General features: G+C 52.9%; 1 protein-coding gene across 3 annotated transcripts in view; it reads right to left on the reverse strand.

Moving 5' to 3' along the window:
* The window catches only part of RALY (RALY heterogeneous nuclear ribonucleoprotein), a 106,850-nt gene extending 101,623 nt beyond the window's left edge, over positions 1 to 5,227 (reverse strand). For 2 of the 3 annotated variants that reach the window (XM_072350440.1, XM_072350441.1), the window contains exon 1: positions 5,129 to 5,227. The gene's annotated coding sequence lies outside the window, so the exon portion shown is untranslated. The remainder of the gene's footprint in view (positions 1 to 5,128) is intronic. The other variant, XM_072350443.1, reaches the window with a different exon arrangement.
* Positions 5,228 to 6,000: the final 773 nt, after the last annotated feature.

Genomic DNA, 6,000 nt, shown 5'->3' on the forward strand with positions numbered 1-6,000 from the left:
GCAACATTTGCTGACAGGACACAGATGAAGGGTTATCCCCAATGATCAGTGTTCGAGCCCATCTTCAAAGTGATTTGAAAATAATCTGCCCAAAATAAACAAGCAGACAGGTCCTGGGAGCTGGGCAGGAGCTGACAGCAATTGCTTTTTTCCAATGCAAACAGAAGGCAGCCAACAGCCCAGCACACAGGGGCTGAGCCCTCCTTGCTCGGCATGCGAGCGGGGCAAGAAACCCAATTTAATTGCTTCTTCACAACAATGTTAATTAAAACCATCTAAGCCCTTCCTGTCCCTCTCCTGCCACCAGGCGTGGATCTGCTCACAGGAGGCATTACCAAACCCTTGCTTATTACCAGTATCTCCCTGAAAACACTACGTGCGCCGTAGCAAAGCAGCTGGGAGCCCATTTGCAGGTAAGTACTGCTCCTCATTATCAGGAAAGAAGAGCCATGCCCACTTCTGATGCTCATCTGTGGCAGCAGTTGCTCCCCATATGCTGTCAAAGCTGCTCATTGGTGTGGGCTTCGCATGGAATCCTGCAGCAGTTCACCTTCAGGAGCTTCTCTTCACCATCCCCTGTGCCCCACATTGCTGCTGGAGGGAAGCAGGGATCTGGGCTGTGTGAGAGTACCCGCACCAGAGCTTTCCCAGTGGTTTTATGGATGATGAAGTTCCCAAACTGGTTCCACCCCTGCAATGTGATCTGTAGGAACGGCTCCTGTGCCTGCAGGGAAACACCAGGACGTGGGCAGCTACTGGAACAGGGAGCATGAGCACAAGGCAAAGTTTTACTGCTCTGTGGAAATGAGTAAGCATGATTCAGAGTAGATTCCATAGCCAGAGCAAAAAGAACAAAGTGACTGGAAAGGCTCAAGAGGATTTCTGCTGTGCTTACAGCCATTACAAACACCAGAAAGCAGCCCTGCCATGCTTGTTCTCCCGGGGCACATTGCCACAGGTGAGTGCACAGCCCCCACGCAGAGCCAGCAGCAGCACCTGCCCCCCATACCTGCTTTACATCCTTACAGGCGATAGTTTGTTTCCGCACGTCACCACCTTCACCCACACTGACCCCCCCCCAAGCAGAACCAGTGCATCCCACATCCTGAAGGAACACTTTTCTTACAAGTCCTCCCTGAGCGTCTCCCCAGAAGAGTTTGCTAAATGCAGGAAGAAAAAGGAGATTCAAACTGTCTGAGAAAGGCAGCAGAAGCCAGGCGAGGAGTGCAGCAGCCATATGTCCCCTGCCTGGTGCCCTTCACTGCTCCAGTCCTGAGCTCAGGAACCCGCTCATAAATCACAGCATCCATCTGCTCCCAGCTTCCAGAGCGAGTTATCTTTCACACAGAAGCCACCCACATTTCTGGGTTTCAGTACATCCCCAGGAAGGCACAGATCCCCATACAGAAGGACATCCCCCCCCTCTTCCCCTCCCTAAGGGGCAGTGGGACCCAGCAGGACACAGCCACCCCATCTCAGCACAGCAGGGGATGTGCTCAGCTGCCTCAACCACCGCATCCCACCTGCCTGTTCCTCCACAGCGTACAGCAGCAACCAGAAGATGAGTTCACGTTCATTCCTACCGCAGCTGCATTTGCCTGAACATGAGCTGCTTGCAAAGGCATCTGATAATGCTCTGCCACTTTCCAGCCCCTATTGCTCCAAACCATGCCACACCACGGAATAGCTGAATTCATGCAGACACAGCCCATGGGCATCTCTGCTGTTTACTTCAGCCCTCTTCTCTGCAAAACCAACTAACATTGTGCTTTCTGCTTTAAAAACAAGACTTTTCAGAAATAATAATAAGGAAGGAAAAAAAAAAAGTGACTGTTTGCAAGGCAACTGGTTGAGCCTACAGATGGTTATGTTAAGAAACAGACTGCTGGAGGAGCAGGAATGCTACTGAACACAGTGCCTGGCACTCTGGCCCCTGAAATCAGTGGGGCAACATCCCCTTCCCTGTAAAGCCAAGGGCCAAGCCTCACCTCACACACATCTTACTGCAAGCCAGCATTTAGTTTCAACATATCGTAAAGAGTATTGCCTTCAGACAATGCTATTTGGTACAGCAGGAGCAGGACCAGAGCCCTCCCAGCAGCTGCACCCCTGGAGATGGAGTGTCAGCTCCCAGGCCTTTCCCTGTGGGAAGGTACAGGGACCTCAGCAGGGAGTGTGGCAGCGTGGTTGTGTCAGTGCTGCACGGGAGCCAAAGCGATGACTCACGCTGCCCTTATAGCCTTCCCATGGACATCCAGAGCAAAGCCAGGCACGCAGCACAGGCATAAGGGCAGAGTCCGCAAGACACCTCCTCTGCCACACAGCTCTGGACCACATTAATAGGGCTGATGCTGTTATAAGATCGTGAGCTTTTCCCGAGAGAGAAACTGTTCTCATTTTAAGAAGAAAAAAAAGATGTCATCACCGGTATTCCTTAAATAGGGACCTCAGCAGGAGCTTATAGAACTGCAGAATGCAGGAACATACTTCTGGTTGTCTGTGCTGGAGCATCCCCCGTGCTGTTCTCCACACCCCCAGCTCAGGCTGCAGCCCTACAGATGCAGTTTGTGCTGTAGGCTGTCAGCCTGGCAGCCACAGGATGCTAACTGCCATCACTCTCAGCTGCAGGGAACACCAGAAGCTACAAGAAGAGCTTCAGATCAGCTATTAGCATGCATACTTCTTGTTTCCATGCAAACTGTGCATTCCCTCGGATGCGCAAAGGAAAGCAGTCTTTGCTCATTGTTACAAGCCTTTGCCTTCACACGTGCAGCATTTGAGATGCAGAACTGGAAGCTGTACGCAGCTGTGTCACCTCTCTTCTGCCCCTTGTAAAGTACACACAATTAATTTGGTAACAGAGATGCAGCCAGCAAACACCTGCCCCGCTAATTAAATACTCGTGTCAGTGAGAAGCTCCAACACGACTCGCTTGATTCAAACAGAAACAGGTAGACGAGGACTGGTGGCAAAAATAGGCACAGCTCACACGACCGCAAGGAAGGCGGCAGCATCCCTGTGCACAACAGCAGAATCAACTTAATCGCGAATGACAACTTCTGAAAGCCTCTGCTTTGGATTCATCCTTGCTATTTTTCTAGGCCAGCTGCAAAACAAAAGCTTTGTCTTCTTAAAATGCAATCGCCTGAGGCACCTCGATAGAAAAAAAAGTGACATAACTCAGGTCTGAAAAATGCCTACTGGGTTTCAGATTCTCCAAGGAGGCTCTTTGCTGTTCAGCTTGATTCAGATTACCCACATCAGCGTGGACACAGATCCAGCCTCGGCTGCAGGCACAGGTATGAGAAATCATCCTAAACGTGTGCTTTTTAAGCGATACAATTAGAGCTCTGCAGTTAGAAAAACCCAACTTGTTATTGATCTGATGAGTCCTCCCCCCCCCCCGCAGGCTCATGAATGCCTCACCAACCCCTAGTGCCTGTTATTCTGAAGTTACCTCTGCTCAGAGCACTTTCCTCCAGCATGTTTTTTTGGTGTTTTTAACCTTTCCAGCACAGACCTCAAGCTGTAATCGAACACGTAGATGCACAGGAATCATAACTTGAGCCCAAAGCTGGACTCCTTGATGCTTCTCTCCCCACGAGGCCTCCTCATTGCAGTCATGCTGGAAGAAATGCCTTCACACTCCTTGCAAACCCCGAACCACACAGGACAGCAACTCGATGGGAAGGGGATGAGAAAAGAACAGCCACGATTGACTTCAAGGCAAACACAGCCCCTTCCCAATGCACGTAATTAACACACGTAGTCCTGCGTAACCCCGCAGCACCTGCAGGATGTCAAACGTTTTTACTTCCAGACATTCTCCTCGAGCAGATGCAGGTTTACTTGGAGGTCTGGGAGCTCCTCACGCTGCCATCAGCCAGGATCGAGCACCACAAGTTCTGCTGCCTTCGTTGAAGCATCTGGGATGCAGGCAGCTGCCAGCTCTCGGCGCTGGGAATGCAGCAGGTTCTGATCTGTCAGAAGGATCGATTCCCATCGTTTATTCCACATAACCGCTCTTCTCCAACAGCTTTACTCCTCTCTTTACAACTCCTGAACAAAACCTCCTGCCCATACTCACTGCCACACATCTGCCTTTCCTAAAGAAAGCGGATCCTTGGAGACCCACCTTCCTTTGCTGAGCCGTTCCCCAAAGGCCACAGCAGCGCTGCCCCACCAGCAGGGAGTGCAGGCACGGCTCCACGGGCACCCCCCTACCACCCCTCTTAACAGCGGCACCCGGCAAAGCACAGCCAAGCCAAATCCAGAGCAGGGAACCCCACGAGATGCCATCACAACAGACGCTGTGGGTCAGTCCGAGGGTCTGCTCTGTCATGGGCTCCTCACTCACTGCTCTGCTCATCAGGGATAACCGGGTAAAGGCAGCCCTTTGCATTACACATCCACAGCATCCCCGTCCGGCAGCTCTGCTGCTGCCTTGCTTAGAAAAACTCTTCCTCCCCTCCCAACCCTTCGCTTTCAAGAGGGGGGGGAAAAGACCAAAACAAACAAAGGAAAGAACAGCAAGGAGCCCAAACCGGAACGAAGTGCAGCAGGAAGCAGCGGGCACGGCGCAGGTGGGAGCGGTACTGCGGGCAGGGAGGGAGGCGGCGGGGTCCGCACTCACAGCGCAGCCGGCGTCGGGGTCCCGCAGCTCCGCTCGGGGCCAGCAGAGCCGCCGGGGCCGCTCCGTCACTGCCCGGCTCAGGGCGCTGCACGCGAGGAGCAACGTTTTCCTTTCTCCCCTCAAAAAACACGCGGACGCCGCAGACTTCGCTCTCCGTCACAGCCCGGGTAGTGCCACCAGAAGGCGGAGCGGCTGCCCGAGGAGCACCACGCTCACCCGCACAGAAACAACCACGAAGGGCACACAGAGACGGGCACACAGAGACGCGCACCGGCGCTGCTCCCCACGCCGACCGGCCCGGAACCGCGCAGCCCCAACTCAACGCAAAGTTGGGTCCTCCCGCAAGTGCCGACACCGCTGCGCTTTCTTTTCCCACAGTTAACAGCGGATCGGGGGGGAAAAAAAACAACTCACAGGATGAAGAAAAACTACTCGATAAAATAATAACCCGGGGAAGGCTGGGGGGGGGAAGGGAGGGAGAAAGAGCGAACTCACGTGCAGCAAAACCCCCGTTTCCAGCGGGACGCCCGGCAGGACGCGCAGCAACACTGCCCGCCTCGGAGGAGGAGGAGGAGGAAGAAGAGGAGGAGGAGGAGCGGAGCTGAGCCCGCCCCGCCGCTCCCTCACCTCTCGCCGGCCGAACCACGGCTGCGCATCGGGGAGCGCTGCTGCCTGCGCTGCTCCCCATCACTCGGACAATTTCCTTCTAAGCGGGCTCTACCTTATTTTTTTTAAGGTCTTATTTATTATTGCTTAACGATCACTTTAAAGACGATGGGTGGGAAGCAATACAAAAGCATCTTTCATTATTCATTAAGGACAAACGATGCAGGGGGTTTTGGAAGGGAATGGAAAGTGCACACACACTTTTCTGCACTTAAAACAATTATGCCTTGTTAATAACCCTGCGGAAAGGTGTCCCACAGAGAGCTGCAGTTTGGATGCTTTTGAAGCTGAGACTCTTGATCACTCTAAGAATTACATTTCCTCTGTGACATTCCTGAGCAGAGATCCTTCAAAATGTTGTGTTGTTTTTTGTAGCTCTTAAAAATGTTTAGGTGTGAGTTCTGAGGTCTGACACCCTCATGGGGTGGGAAAGTATCACAGAGGTAATAATGGAAATCAAGACCCAGCATGAGAAGAAAAAACTACAACCATGCCGAGCAAACCCACAGCAGGGTTGGGAGGAGGACTGAGGATCCCCAGAGCCCCACAAGAATTCAGTCTGGAGGGGATCCTGGTGTACTCCACACCTGTTCCCTTTGGAGCCCAGCCACCCATCTGCTGTGTCACTGCTTTACAAAGCCCCCCATCCAGCCTGTGAAGTCCCAGCTTGGATGCCAGGATGCTGTGCCACGCATCACAGT

Source organism: Excalfactoria chinensis, chromosome 15 (genome assembly GCF_039878825.1).
Source record: "Excalfactoria chinensis isolate bCotChi1 chromosome 15, bCotChi1.hap2, whole genome shotgun sequence".
In the NCBI taxonomy this organism is placed as follows: Eukaryota; Metazoa; Chordata; class Aves; order Galliformes; family Phasianidae; genus Excalfactoria; species Excalfactoria chinensis.